At 34.7% G+C, this 16,553-nt stretch overlaps 1 long non-coding RNA gene across 1 annotated transcript in view; it reads right to left on the bottom strand.

Annotated features, from left to right (window-relative positions):
* Window positions 1–16,553, bottom strand: part of LOC148113347 (uncharacterized) — a 39,503-nt gene extending 22,950 nt beyond the window's left edge. The window contains exon 1 of the long non-coding RNA XR_015734457.1: window positions 16,456–16,553. This is a non-coding gene — a long non-coding RNA (uncharacterized LOC148113347). The remainder of the gene's footprint in view (window positions 1–16,455) is intronic.

Raw genomic sequence — 16,553 nt, 5'->3', positions numbered from 1 at the left:
ACAAAAGAGCAACAATGATACTTTGGAATACCTGAAAGAAATCTCTTTGTCCTGCAAGTAAGAACTGGAGGGACCACAAAATAGATATACAAAATGAAGAAGCTAAAGTGCTCTTTGAGTTTAGAATTCAAACAGACAAACATCCACTTAATAATTGTTGATAAGAAAGACAAAAAATTCTGGATAGTGGACGTTGCTGTTGTTCTCAAACAAGCAGAAGAGAAGAGAAAGAAATGGAGAAATTCACAAAATAAAGAGCTGCAAATAGTGATTATGGCAAAATAAAGCCAAGATAGTATCAATAGTAATAGGTGCCTTGGATGCTATATCAAAACAGCTGGAGCACCACTTGAACACCATTGGCATTAATAAAATCACCATCAATCAATTGCAAAAGGCAGTTTTTCTTAGAAAGGTTTACATCTTGTGATAATAACTTTACCACCATCAATCAACAAGATCTACCTTACAGAGGTCCTTGGGAAGGACTCAATAGGTGGACACAAATGCCAAATCTAGTTTAAACATCTGGCTGCCTGTGTGACCAACCATAATAAATTTAATTTATATGCTGCCTGCCTCCCAATGAGTCTGTTCAGTTTACAATCCCTTAAACATTTTAAATTCAAAAACAATCATAATCAATCAATCGTTAATCAAAAAATTAAAAAAAAAAAACAATACAGAAACAGCATGACAGAAGAACAACAATGACAAAGAAAGTACATCCAGAAAGGAACAGGAAGAAAGGAACATCAGTCATCCTGTCCAAAGTGGTGAATTAATTCTCAGAAATTAGCAACTTTATGCTTAAATGTTAAGCAGAATATTTTGCTTAAACATTAAGCAGAAAATTATTTTAAAATGTACCAGTACTTTGATATAGCACAATATTATTCAAATAGGTATATATAGAGAGAATGAAGGATTCAATAAAAAATTAAATTGGGATCTGTTTTCAACTTAACTTTTCTTTGTCATAAAAGCTATGAAGAATTCCGTGCAAAGTTCTATTAAATCGACTATCTCATTGCCCAGGCATTCAAATGAACTGTAGAGGTTATTAAGTTGCCCTTGATAAAATGATTTATTTTTTGAGGATAAATGCTTTTATAAATTCTACATTTGACAGTTTTACTACATATTGTAAATAGAATATTCTGCCAGATTTTTTTATGACAGCTATCACTAAGTCTTTCAGCCCTTATTACTTTTCAATTTTGAATATGCCTTCTTCTTTTTAAAAATATATATTTTTAATATGCACTTTTTATATCAATGGCCAGTTTGACTTGCAAACATGTTATTTAGATAGATTTAGATTACACTTTCCTCAAATGTCTTCCATTAACAGGCTCCACTATGGGAAGCAGACATTAATTTACATATTCTGCATTTATAGCCACAGATTCTTTAAGGTTCTGCAATTACTGATAAAATTTACAATCTGTTCTGTACTCAGCTATATTCTTCTGCTAAGGTCTCTGAGTTGTAAACAGTGGGTGTCCTTGAACCAACTGCAGCATAAGTAGTTTAAAATTCATTGTAATGTACATATTTTAGTATAATAAAATCAAAGAACTTCCCAGTCTACCTACTAAACATTATAAAGCTATATATCAAATATATGTTTATATCATTTTGATTGCTGTTCTTGGATTGTTCTCAGAAAAAAGTTATATTTTAAAATATAATAGTACTTATTTTTGTATTAAATTAAACTTTTTTATTATTTACAAAACATGCTGTAAAATGTTGTTTGTAACCTGGATACTGAACATATGGACATATTTTTAATTTGTAGTAAACATTTTGAATTATGATTTGGATTGAAGTGTTGAAGATTTTATCTCATAGCTCTCTGTTGTATTTCTGTACAATTATCTGTGAAATACTTCCTGATTTTCTCCCTTCCTCTCAGTATACAGTATAACATATTATGAACAGGTTTATAATTTCTATGATACAAAGTTAATTTGAATTCTGTCTAACCTGTTTTATTTTTATACTAAATTGTTTTTCATTTTCTTATACCATCTTTTCAAGGTTGTAAATTTACAAGGTTGTAAATGGCTACTTCAGACTTAGATATAGGAAATATATTCTCGTTTTTGTTGGATTTCACTGTGGCATCATATTTAGCTATTGTCTTAAATGAATTGCCCTCATTTTATAATATATTTTTAATTCTTATACACTCATTTTAATTGTATTCTTTTTTACAGTTTTATTGAATGTCACTTTAAGATTGTATACAGATGATGCAAATTTTAAATTTAACTTAATCCCCTCCCTAATGTTTAGCAGGTATTTCCATTAAAAATGAATAGTTTTGCTCCTTTTAAGAATCACCTTGTACTTGCCTTAATGTGAGGTTGTCTTTCATCAGGTGTACATGCTCAATATTATCCACTGATTGACAGAATTTCCACATATTTCTAATTCTGTTATGGGTGGAACATGTGTATGCAAACACATTTTATTTATTCATTCAAATTATATCTGCTCATCTCGCCAGGTGACTCTGAGTGATAAGCAAAATGTAAAAAATGAAAAAAAAAATCAATAATACAATTTAAAATATATAGCAGCCCAAAAATAAATCATGATCTATAATCTATAAGGTGGGTGCTATGCAGAAAAGACATGTTTTCAGGCTCTGCCCATAAGCATTTCTTAGCTGCTGGAACCTGAAACTTGCACATTTTGCCTAGAAACAACTGGGGAGAGATGGTCTCTCAACTTACTCACTCCCAAGCCATGAATGATTTTAAAGGTAACAACCAGCATCTTGAATTGCATGCTGGCAACTAATGCAGCTCATAGAATATAGATGTTAACCTGCGCTGAATAACAGGCACTATTTACTATCCATGCTGCTGCATTCTGCACCAGTTGAAGTTTCCAAATGTTCTTCAAGGGCAGACCCAAAGATGATACACATCCTCAGTTAGAATCTATCAAAGGAATATGATCTGCAGTTCTTCCCAACTTACTGCAATGAGTGGTATGTATGAATAATATGACTAAACAGAATTATTAAATGTTTGATCCTACTGCTTAACAGGTTATCACTTGAGCAATGTTTGCAACTAGTTTTTCTTCCAATGTCAATCATTAGTGCTTTTGGAGAATAGAACTATGTATGTTCTAACTTAGTGTGTTGATTTGGGAGATATATTGTTTTGATACAATTGTGGAAACAATAATTTACTGCAGTTCAACTACTTTATGTTCAAGGAATAACCTGGAATTTAGTAGTGTTATGCAATAGAGTAGGAAAAAAATCCCTAAAAGATAAATTCTCTAAAACCTCTTCTAGATTCATGTTATCCAAAGAAACCTAATTATTATCCTTCTTTGAAAGAGATTGTCTATGTTGTGGTAAAAACTGGTTTAAATATTGCAGTTTCTTATATTTATAAGTTCTGAATATCAGATATTCAGCAATGTCAGATGATTCAAAATACAGTAGTTAGGTGAGATATAAAACGTGAAATGAATTTCCTCATTAAGATCCAATCTAATTCCAACATGCTAGGTTGATTCTATTAAGCTACTTAAAAAAAGGATAGATTGGCTGTTGATCAGTGAAAATTCTGTCAATAGAAAAACACAAGTTTCTACTCTACAGATTTTACTTGCATTTTCTCATATTCATTTAATTGACACACAGTTTCATAATTTACTTCTGAAAATGCTTTTCATTCAGCTTTACCTGGTAAAAAGGGTGAGGCTCTTGATGAGCGATCTATTATTATACACACAATGCTATAATGCTTAGTACAAAAACAAAAAACACCACAGTCATTACAAAACTGCAAAGGCTATATCAGAAATGTTTAAACTGAACATTCACTCCACCTTGATTTTTATTCTATAATGCTATAAAGCATGTCCTATGCACCATTCTCCCCAAGATGGTTATACTGCAGGATCATGTCATGTGGATATGGTTCTTGGGAAGGATAAGCAAAGAATACTGCAAATATACTACAGGGACACACTACCCAAAGGACTATCCAGAATATGTAGATAATTCTAGATATCTAATTAAAGCAAGCAGGCACCTATAATAGATAGCAGCAATATAGAGAGATATTAAAAGTAGATCATTCCGTGAAAATTGCAAAAACATTATTTGATTCTGTCTCTGTGTGAGAGAAACTATTCCTAGCATCTAGTAAAAGAAAATCCAAAGTTACAAAGACAGAATTACAGTGGGAATTTTGAATGTATCAAGAACATGGCGAAGCTCAACACAGTGAAAGATGAAATGAACTAAGAGTGACTTCTTAGGCACCAGCAAATTAAAATGAATCGGGCAATTTTAAGCAGAGATTGTTCTGAAAAGCATTAGGAAAGAAGACATTCTTATAAGAAGATATGGAATACAATATATACAATTAGCAACCATTTAAAGTGGAAAGCTATCAAGGTTCTGCTAATGCAGAAGAGAAGGTTGGTGAATTTTGTGGTCAAGTTCAAGAAGATTGTTGGAGACCCATATACCAAAAGTTGAAATAATAACTAGGAAAATGTAGCGGAACAATATGGCTTAAATCCTAGAAATGAAAATGACTACTAGTTTTTCTACTCTATTTCTTTATTATTAGTACAATCTTCAAATAACCAAAATGATGTCTATATAAATGGGCATCACCAAATTGAGTAACACAAATTAAATTGACTACATTATTGATATAACTTAGTAAAATACCTCAAATATAACTTCAGTCATATGCCAGAGGCTGATTGTAGAATGGATAACTAGTGACTCATGTGCAACTTACAAATCAAGCTAAAGCAGAGAACAAAATGGATGGTGGAACAAATTTGGAGATAGCAAGTACACTACTTTGTTTCAGTTTTTTTCCTCAAATCTTTTAGTGGAATTCCAAGAAGCCACTCAAAGCAGCTAGTCAAGGTAGCTAAGCTTTATGAAACTGAGCAATGATCTTTGATGCTTTACAGCAGGCCAAGGCATTATATCAACCTCAATATTTTAGTCAAGCGACAAGATGAGTGGTACCTACTTTCCCCAGGCCTAGTTTTGATCCTATCAATGATTTCTCATTATTAGAAATCCAAGCAAATAGCTCTGCACACTTAATGCATTCTTAAAATTCATGTGCAATATGAAACTGCCAGCAAGAACACTCATTTCTTATTTATACTTTGCCTTAAAGAAACTTGATTTCTTTCATGAATAATTTTCTTTTTTAAAAATGTAGATATATAATAACTAGATCTGGGCATTAAATTAATCTCTTCTACCCTAAAATAAGGTTTTTCTTGTTCTTATTTATTTAGGAAATGAACATGAGCAAATGAAAGATTAGAATATATAATACAAACTGGTAAACAAATAATATCTGTTTAGTTTTAGGGTAGCAAGTTGAACAGAGCAATTATGCATCTCTTCAATATCAGTCATTTGTGTAGCAAGTTTTTTTTAAATATGTTTATCATTAAGGGCTTTGCATTTTGTTCATTTATTTAAAACAGCATAATCCTACTCTTCGTTTTCTTTTAGAAACAATAATAATCTTTTTCTCTGATTGTAGAATTAAATTTTGTATGTCAGCTTTGTATTGCTGTTATTCAAGCACCACTGTTTTTTCTTTCATTTCTTTCATTTTAAAAATATATTTAAGGATGAAATATTTAAAAAACCCATATCTATTTATAGTACTCAAATATTTGTATGAGTTAAGGTTAGAAGTAGGAAAATTGTTGAGAAATTAAGAGATAGAGAATATCTTGAGAAAAAAACCCAAATGAATTAAATGTAATGTAATGTGTAAAATATTAAGAATTAGCTAAATTAATATTATGAAATTGATCTGTTTACCTTTAAGTTCTACATTTAGTTTTTTTGTCCTGCTTGATTAAAATTGTGCCATTAGTAACTGCTTCTGTTAGAAATCAGGAAGTCATATGCTGCGTTAACTTAGATAATTTTCAAAGTCAGGCCCAATATGGTATGTGTGTGTAGACAGGGCAGACCTCATTTCATATATATATATATATATATATCAAGAATGAGACTTCGTCAAAACGTCGCCAAGACACTTCCAATTTTACGTGGGAGAAGACCCGAATAACCAAAGACCTACATATATGTGTGTGTGTGTGTGTGTGTGTGTGTGTGTGTATGTATGTATGTATGTATGTATGTATGTATATATATATATATATATATATACATACATACATACATACATACATACATACATACATACATACACACACACACACACACACATATATGTAGGTCTTTGGTTATTCGGGTCTTCTCCCACGTAAAATTGGAAGTGTCTTGGCGACGTTTTGACGAAGTCTCATTCGTGATCTTCAAGCTGGTGTTCTCGGCTTCGTGCTTCCAGGAGCAATGTGAGATCGCAGCTGTCTCTTCTTTTTAACTGCTAGTGGGGGCGTGAGCTGATTGGGTGGGAACTTGGCTGTGTTCTGATTGGGTGGAGGTGTGTTCTGATTGGTTAGGGTCTTGGCTGTGCTCTGATTGGATGGGGGGTTGGTTGTGCTCTGATTGGCTGGGGGTGTGTTCTGTTTGGGTGGGGGCTTGGTTGTGCTCAGCTTAGTCTGAGTTGCAGGGGGATTTGAGCTGGTGAGCTGCGTTGTTGTTTGGCTTCGTGTTTGTGGCCGTGCGAGCTCTTCATGGTGGGTGTCAGTCTGCTTCATGTATGGATTGGAGGGGTTTAAAGTGGCTAATGATGCAGCTGCGGTCTGGCTTCTGGTCCTTGGTCGTGGCTCATTATCAGTGTGGGTTTGAGTCTGCTTTCTGGGTGGATGTGTGGTGGTGACATCCTGTGTGGCTCTCGTGAGTGTGGGTCTGGTGTCATTCGTCGTGTTAGGGACTCGTTTGTCAATAAGGGCGGGTTTCCAAATGGCTGGTAGGCGAGAGGTATCATCTCGTTTGTTCATGCTGTGTGGGCGTTTTTCTATCTCGATGGCTTCTGTGATTATTCTGTTGTTAAAGTGTTCAGTTTTGGTGATAGTTTTGGTCTTTTTAAAGTCAATATCATGTCCTGTGGCTTTAAGGTGTTGGACCAGGGAAGAAGTTGGTTCCTCTTTTCTGACTGAGTTCTTGTGTTCTTCTATGCGTGCACTTATTCGTCTGTTGGTTTGTCCGATGTATGTGGTGGGGCAGGCGGTGCATGGGATTTCATATACTCCTTGATTTTCTAACTCAATTTTGTCTTTGGGGTTCCTTAGGATGGTGGATATTTTTCGGTTTGTGCAGAATGCTGTCTTGATGTTATGTTTGTGGAGGATTTTGCTTATTCTGTCTGTGGTGCCTTTTATGTATGGGAGGAGGGCTTTGCCGTTTTCTTGTTCTCTGTCTTAGATTTTAGTGGGGGTTTCTTTTTGGATTAGGTTGGTGATCTTATTTCTTTGGAATCCATTGGATGTTAGTACGTTAGTGAGAGTGTGTAGTTCGGTTTTTAGGTGTTGTTCGTCAGCTAAGCGTTTTGTTCTGGAAATGAGTGTCTACAGAGTTGATCTGGGCAGGGTGGTGGTGTGAGAGTGCATGCAGATAGCGGTTTGTGTGTGTTTTCTTCTGGTAGATAGTGTGTCCTAGGGAGCCATTGGATTTTCTGTAGACTAAGACATCCAGGAAGGGAAGTTGGTTGTTCGCTTCTGTTTCCATGGTGAACTGTATTTTGGGGTGTAGGCTGTTGAGGTGTGTGAGGAAGTTGTCCAGTTTTTCTTTCCCATGTGGCCAGATTATGAAGGTGTCGTCTACATATCTGAGCCAGAGTTTGGGTTTGTGATCAGATTTTTCTAGAGCTTGGGTTTCAAAGTATTCCATATAGAGGTTGGCAATGACAGGTGAGAGGGGTGATCCCATGGGTGCTCCTTCTATTTGTTTGTATTTCTGTCCATTATAGATGAAGTATGTGTTGGATAGGCAGTGGTTGGTCAGATCTAAGATGTGCTTGGGGGGGTTATATTTGTTTTGGATAACTGTCAAGGCTTCTTTGATTGGTACTTGGGTGAAGAGGGATATGACATCGAAGCTCACGAGTAGGTCACTGGGCTGTAAGTTTTGTTGCTTTATGATGTCTATGAACTGGAATGAGTTTTTTACGTATGAGGTGATGGATTCTGCATAGGGCTGTAGTTGTTTGGCGAGAAATTTGGCTAGGTTTTGTAGAGGTGAGCCTATGGAGCTGACTATGGGTCTAAGTGGGGTTCCTTCTTTGTGTATCTTGGGGAGACCATAAAGCTTAGGGCATCTGGATGATTTCTCTCTGGGAATGATTCTTTGCTGAATCTCTTCGCTGATGGGGGAGGCTTTTATTTTGGATCTGGTGTTTTTTTCCAGGTAGGTGGTAGGGTCTGTGTTTAGGGGTTTGTATATGGAGTCTTGGAGTAGGTTGGTTAATTTGGTTTGGTAGTCAGATGTGTTCATAACCACCGTGGCATTGCCCTTGTCTGCTGGTAGGATTATTATGCTGGTGTCTTCTTTCAGGTTAAGTAGTGCTGTCTGTTCCTCTTTGGGTAAGTTACTTTCGCTTAGCTGACGAACAACACCTAAAAACCGAACTACACACTCTCACTAACGTACTAACATCCAATGGATTCCAAAGAAATAAGATCACCAACCTAATCCAAAAAGAAACCCCCACTAAAATCCAAGACAGAGAACAAGAAAACGGCAAAGCCCTCCTCCCATACATAAAAGGCACCACAGACAGAATAAGCAAAATCCTCCACAAACATAACATCAAGACAGCATTCTGCACAAACCGAAAAATATCCACCATCTTAAGGAACCCCAAAGACAAAATTGAGTTAGAAAATCAAGGAGTATATGAAATCCCATGCACCGCCTGCCCCACCACATACATCGGACAAACCAACAGACGAATAAGTGCACGCATAGAAGAACACAAGAACTCAGTCAGAAAAGAGGAACCAACTTCTTCCCTGGTCCAACACCTTAAAGCCACAGGACATGATATTGACTTTAAAAAGACCAGAACTATCACCAAAACTGAACACTTTAACAACAGAATAATCACAGAAGCCATCTAGATAGAAAAACGCCCACACAGCATGAACAAACGAGACGATACCTCTCGCCTACCAGCCATTTGGAAACCCGCCCTTATTGACAAACGAGTCCCTAACATGACGAATGACACCAGACCCACACTCACGAGAGCCACACAGGATGTCACCACCACACATCCACGCAGAAAGCAGACTCAAACCCACACTGATAATGAGCCACGACCAAGGACCAGAAGCCAGACCACAGCTGCATCATTAGCCACTTTAAACCCCTCCAATCCATACATGAAGCAGACTGACGCCCACCATGAAGAGCTCGCACGGCCACAAACACGAAGCCAAACAACAACAACGCAGCTCACCAGCTCAAATCCCCCTGCAACTCAGACTAAGCTGAGCACAACCAAGCCCCCACCCAAACAGAACACACCCCCAGCCAATCAGAGCACAACCAACCCCCCATCCAATCAGAGCACAGCCAAGACCCTAACCAATCAGAACACACCTTCACCCAATCAGAACACAGCCAAGTCCCCACCCAATCAGCTCACACCCCCACTAGCAGTTAAAAGGAAGAGACAGCTGCGATCTCACATTGCTCCTGGAAGCATGAAGCCGAGAACACCAGCCTGAAGATGACGACTCAAGTTTTCGCGGGTGTGTGTATGTAAAAAGTTAAAATCTCAGGTGTTTTCCTGTGTCATTAAAAGTCTGTTAGTTAAAATGCTTAAAATCTTAAAATCCTGGCTAAAATCCCAGCTCAAAATCCTCTAAAATCCTAACGAAACACTTTGTAAGGTCTTTTAAAACTTTGGCTAAAATCCTAACCAACACTTTAAAGGTTTTTTTGGCAACGTTTCGACAAGCTCTCTAACTTGTCATCATCGGGCCCCTACTTTCAGTTTAGAAGCTGTGGGTATGCTGCGAGGTCGGAGTTGTTGCTTTTCTCTGTTCGCTGCTGCTGACGTATGCTGGTTAGCCTGCAACTCTGTGTCCTGCTTGGAGGGCAGCCGTTTTTTTCTCCTGCTTCATTATCATAATATCAAAATATATATGTATATACATTTAAGTGTGTATATGCACCCACATGCTTGTGTGTACTATCTATCTGTCTGTCTGTCTGTCTATTATCTATCTAGCTATCTATCATACATAATGTGCTAAATAAATAAAAATATCTTATTTATCTTTTTTTTTTTTATAAAGCTTTTAATGGTTGTGCTGTTATACGTTCAGTGTCATTTTTAATGAGATGGGCAGCTATATAAATAAATACAATAGTCCATTTTGGATGTTTGCAGAGCAAGCAAAATGCAGTCAGCTGAGGCCATTTTTCAATAGGATCATTGTTAACATGTGCAGCTATACTGAGAAAAGAGTTACTGACCATGATAAATTTAGAAAAATTCACAAATTATATACTTAATCCTTCAGGAGCATCTCATTCTTCATGTCAAACAGGAAAATATCTTCATCTTATTCTAATAATTATTTCATCTTAAATATCCGTGATGATATACTTGTCTACAGCATGACAGAGTGTAACTATTGTGCTACAGTTGCTCAGCATGTTTCAGAGGGTTTCTTTAAAAAAAAAATATCTCCAAAATGGTGTGTGCATATGTGGCTCTATATAAACCCAAGAATCCAAAATCTCTAAGCTGTTTGATATAGAGTTATTCAAACAGTTACGGACTATGCACACAGTGAAATGTGCTCTCCTAAGTAGCCGAGAATATAATAACGTGATAATTCGGTTTATGGCTATGATCCAGAGAAGCTACTGCCAGGTGACAAGAGGTCTGGATTTGCAGACAAATTGCTGATCGGAATGCAAATTGCTATGTGCAATATCCTGCTCAGCAATAATCACAAATATTTGCAGCTCTCACAGCCGTCTTCTACTTTATACCAAATTGTATAGTGATAGAGGCATAACTCTTTGCATAACTGTTTGGTTAAATGTGGCAATGAATATCCCACCGATGAAATGCTACCTTTATATACAATGATGTAGTTCTCCATCTATAAATAATAAATGAGCTTTAGTTTTCAACCTGGTGGATCCTTAAACCACAAACTGGCTTCTTATGAGCTTCCACAGAAATACCATCTCAATTATCCTCAATTATTTTTGTAGCAGTATATTACCTTACTTCTAGTTAATTTAAGTTGGCTGAATTCCTAAATGTATTGTTTTACATGCCCACAACTGTACTTTGGGCAGAAAAAGAGGCTTACAATGGACACATCTTGTTCCCTAGGTGAGAAATTTGTACTTTTAGAGTTACAAAGTTCTGTTGAAATCGGTTTTTCCATACTGGAAACAAGAGCAGATGAGCCAATTCTATTTTATAAATAAATAAAAGATTCTTACAAATGAAGGCAAATATATATGTCCCAGAATAATGTGTCAAATCCTACAAAAGATATTTAGAAAGTTAAATTCATGCATTTTTTGTCATCTACATCCATTTTATTTCAACATTCCATATTTCCATTAGTATAACTCTACACATTTTTGTGGTACTAAATATTTCTTTTCATTCTATTTTAGGAAGTGTGCATATAATTATAGTTTAGTTTCTATTCATTCTTTTGTGAGAGTAATTTCCCTTCTAATACTTTTTCATACAGATGTTTGTATCTGCTTTTCTTGCCATCATTCTAATTTTAGTCTCTTTCTTCCATTTCTTCCCCTTTCTAAAAAAAAATAAAATGGTTTTTCTATTTTTCCCACTATTCATTCTTAATAATACCTGAAATGGTTTGACCCAGAACCTCTAATCACCCTTCATCTTCTTTGGGATACTTTAGCTCATAAGATCAGACTAGTACTAACTTGTTGAATATTTAAAAAATTTAAAAATTGACTTTTAAGAGAGCCCAGGAGGCGAATTGGGATGAGTTGAGAGCCCCCACCCTAGATTGTGTTTGGATGTTTATTGCTCCTAGTGGCCATAGCTTCTCCATTTTTTTTTTTGTTATTGACAGATGTTCTTTTGTTATATTCTTCTTCTATTTTAATCTTCTTACTATAAGAGGGAAATATAAGCTGATCTGAGTCCCACTGGATTGAAATGGCGTATAAGCTGCAGTAAATAAATCAATCAATCATAAATTAACAGGCAGTTCAAAATACATTGAAGATATCAGTTATGCTGTTAGTTTTGGATGCCTAAAGAAAATTGGATCAAATCCATACTTTCTTTAGTAACTACAGATAAAAGTAAAAACTTACCTGTGGCAACTTGGAGACAGGTGAAATGAAAAAAAGGAAAATAATTAAATATTAACTGGATTCTAAACATTATACAATAATTTTAAACTATCCTGAAAATATAAATATATATTTCATAATTGCTTAGTACAGATTTGTAGAATATTACTACATATTACTTCCATATGAAAATTTGTCTTGCTACATAAACGAGATGATGTGTTGGAATATGGTGGGCCAGATTGCCAGGTGAGAGGGAATATATTCTAGAGGAGTAAGAGGCATCCCAGTTCAGATGATTGGTATGAGAGAAAGAGCGGGATGACAGCCCCTCCCTAATAGAATACATGTTTGAGATAGATGATAGGCTGCTTCAGTTTGGCAAGATTTTATCTATGGGCATGGAACAATAAAGAAACCTGATTTGAAGTTTTGCCATGTGCTTTTCCTGACAGATGAGGTACGTACAATAACTGATTCTATAATGTAGAGGAAAAATGTGAGAGATGGTGGAGAGAGAGAGAGACATTGGTGTGATAGACTGCAGTGAAGCAATAGTTTTTGTGGAAGGAAAGAGCACATTCCAGAAATAGAGTGGGAGGGGAGATATGAGACAGAAGAAGATAGAAAGAATGTATACTGTATCCTAAAGGTGATTTTTCAAGAGGCAACGGAACTTTCTTGTTTTTTTCTTTGGAGACTTTTCGCTTCTCATCCAAGAAGCTTCTTCAGATCTGATTGGATGGTGGGGAATGGAAGGATTCATACTCCTTGAAAACAGCTGGTCATTTGTATTCTTTTAAAGAGTCATTGAGGCCACCTGGAGGTTTATCTGTGTTGTCAGGGTCACCTGAGTAGTGCAAATGAGTGTGATGCCTTCTTGGAAGTGTTGAAAAGACTGTGTTGTTGACTGGAGATGATGTCTGCATCTCAAACTGAAGCACAGATGGTTCCTGAGTCTGCAATGCATCCCTTCAAATGGTGCGAGTATATGAACGGATTTCCAGAAAAATGGCTGACTACAGGAACCATTTGTTTCTCTTCTTTTACTTTAAATATTAATTTCTGTTAATTTTAATCTTTCTTGTTTAAAACTCTAATAAAGTTATTATGTAAAAAATTAAAAAATGCAATTTGCCAACATGAAACACAAATGAGAAAAATGGTTAAAATATTGGATTCATAAAAATTTAGAACAAGAATTTATTTCAGCAGGGACAAGCCAAAAAAATAAAGTTGTATTATACATAAATCCATAGTTAAAACCTAAACTGATAATGAATGATGATCATTGATGATATGTAGGGGCTAAAATTAATTTGAATGAAAGTAAGATTATGATATTAGGAATATATGCCTCAAATGAAAATAAATCTATATTTTTAAGGAATTTACAGAAAATTAAAAGACCAGTGTTATGAAAATTGGTATTTTGGGAGAGGTTGGAATGGAGTGACTTGCCCACTAAGAAATAGAACCTCTTTGAATGTCTCTCTGAAAATAATTAACACAAGGTAAAATACCCAAAAATATGTTTTGATGTTACAGATGTTTCATAACATAAAAACAGTGACTCTAAAGAACATATCCATTTCTTTGTTGTTTTATCATTTTTTCTAAGTATGTATTTTAGTCCAATATTTTTTCACTTTTGAGCATGTCCACCACGTATGATAGTATGAACCTGGTATCTGACTGCACTTCCAACATTTAGCTGATAAATTTTCATACATCTTTGTATGAAATCTCACTGGTGGCAGATACTACCTATAAAACATTTTAAACATAAAACATATAAATTCTCCTTATAGGCCGTTGGCATTGTTACCTTACAATTTCTATCCCACAGTTTTTGCCATTTATCTAATTCTATTGCCAAAGTTTTTAGCCCATCTTATCATTGTTTCTTTCACTTGTTTTTCCAGTTTAATATTCAGTAAATAATTTTATATATAATTTTATATATATATATATATATATATATATATATATATATATATATATATATATATATATATATATATATATATATATATATATATATATATATATATATATATATATAATATTTTGCTGATAAAGAAATAAAGGGAGACTAGTATAGATCTATTTCAAGCTTTTTAGCTTTCATCAGCTAGCCATACCCTTAATCAGATTCGAACTTGGGCTTCCTTCATGTTAGGCAGTTGAATTAACCTTCTGAGCCACAAGTTCTCCTCCCTTCATCAGCTTGAGCCAGGGGAAAGATTAAGTGTTTTTTTATCGAAAGGGACCAGAATGCCCCCTCCCACATGTTGGGGTAGATTGGGTGTCTGGATCTACCCCAATGGCGTGCTCGTTATAGCATTTCACACCCATATTCATTACAAACTATTCTAAAAATATATATATAGTGTTTATCGAGATACCTGGACACACCTGTGTGTGTGTGTGTGTGTGTGTGTGTGTGTGTGTGTCTTTAGCAGCATAACATCTTGGTTTACGTATGTAGAACCTAGCTAAAGAGACATACACATAAAACCTACGAAAAAGAAAGAAAAACACACACACACATATATATATATTTCATCTGTCCCTAGTAGTATTTGATCTAGTTCTGTTGGTTCTTTACATTCTTGTGTCTTTCTCATATCTTGATTGCATTTGCATATATGGCCACCAAGCTAAATCAATAGCTTGATTGGTCAGTTCTTGTTTAGATTTGAGTTTCCCTTTGTCATTCCAAATGTCTTTATATCTTACAATTTTTTCCATATCAATCAGATTAGGATATATGGGTGCCTCCATTGTGGAGAGCCAGACTGGTATTTTCATGTAATGTCTTTCTTTAATTTCCCTCCATACTAGGATATCTATTTCTTTGCAAGACACAAATCTTTCTCAAGAATAAATATGTATTGAAACTTACTACATGTCTCAAAGGTGCTTTTTCAAAAGGCAACTGGACTTTTTTGTTTTTCCTTGAAAATGTTTCGCTTCAAAGGAAAAACAAAGAAAGTCCAGTTGCCTTTTGAAAAAGCACTTTTGAGACAACTTGACCTGGATGACTGAGAATTTCCATAGACAACTTGCTATATGCATTAACAAAATGGAGATATTGCCAAATACTTACTCAGATCATAACCTGGTAACTCTTAACATAATAGAGAAAGTTAGAACTTATATATGAAATTTTGTTACAAAAATAATTGAGAACTGTAAATATAAATTGAAATCATTCTTGAAGTTAATTTAAATAAAAACACAGATATAAGGATAGTATGGGATGCTAATAGAACTTTTATGAGAGGACAATTTATACAACAAATTGAAAGAAAAAGAGAAGAGATGATGGAAAAGTAGATTAAAGATTAAATTATCAATGGAAGAAATAAAGAAGGAAGGGAAAGTATTTTACAGCAGATTAAACTTTTATAGTGCCAACTTTCTGTGTTTAAAGAAATGATTAAAGAATAAAGAAATTAAATAAAAAACAAATTTCGCAAAACGAAAGAACTTTGAGTCAAACAATCAACTGAGAAATGGTTAGAATATAAACTGAGAAAAGAAAATGAGAAGAAAATGATATTAAGGTTACAAAATGGGAGTGCAATGATAATAGATTGTTGGGTCTAGATGCTATGTTAATAGGCACCTCTGATGGGCCCATTTCTTGGAAGGACAGAACAAGGACAGATCTTTTACCTGTTAAAAATCCTAAAATAACTCTTTTTGCTCTTACCTTTTGTTACTGTATTTGGTAGACTATGTTCTTTATTAATAGCAAAGCAGATGAAATATAATCATAAGCCTTTGTATAGAATGTGTTGTATTGTTTTTTTGTGTTGCTTAGTTCATTATTTGTAAGATAAAAAGAAATTATGAATTTTTATTTCATATATTTTTTGGTATCCCATTTTTATTTTTAATATTGTACCCCACTCATAGTTCATTTGAATTGGAACAGGTTATAAATATTATTAAATGGATAAATAAATTTGGCTGACTAATATAGAATAATTATTGTAAAGTATGTGTGGGTAAAAGTTTGACTAGTATGTCAGTATCACTTATCTAAAGTCTGAACTTTGAACCTTACAGGCCTTTACATACTCCATCTTTAGAATAAAGAGATATACTGAATTAATTTATCATCCCTAGTACTGCAAATAAATGGTTATTTGTTGTGGAACACATTTTTTTTCAAAAGTTACCATAAATGAGAGACCCAAATTGATGGCTGTCCTTGGAGATATAAATGTAATTATGAGTGTCAAAACTCTAGTCGCTTCACTGTCAGTCATGGTGATAG

Source organism: Pantherophis guttatus, chromosome 5 (assembly GCF_059756535.1).
Source record: "Pantherophis guttatus breed Tessera chromosome 5, ASM5975653v1, whole genome shotgun sequence".
NCBI lineage: Eukaryota > Metazoa > Chordata > Lepidosauria > Squamata > Colubridae > Pantherophis > Pantherophis guttatus.
Note: the sequence above shows the minus strand (reverse complement) of the source record. Positions and strands in the feature narration are given on the sequence as shown.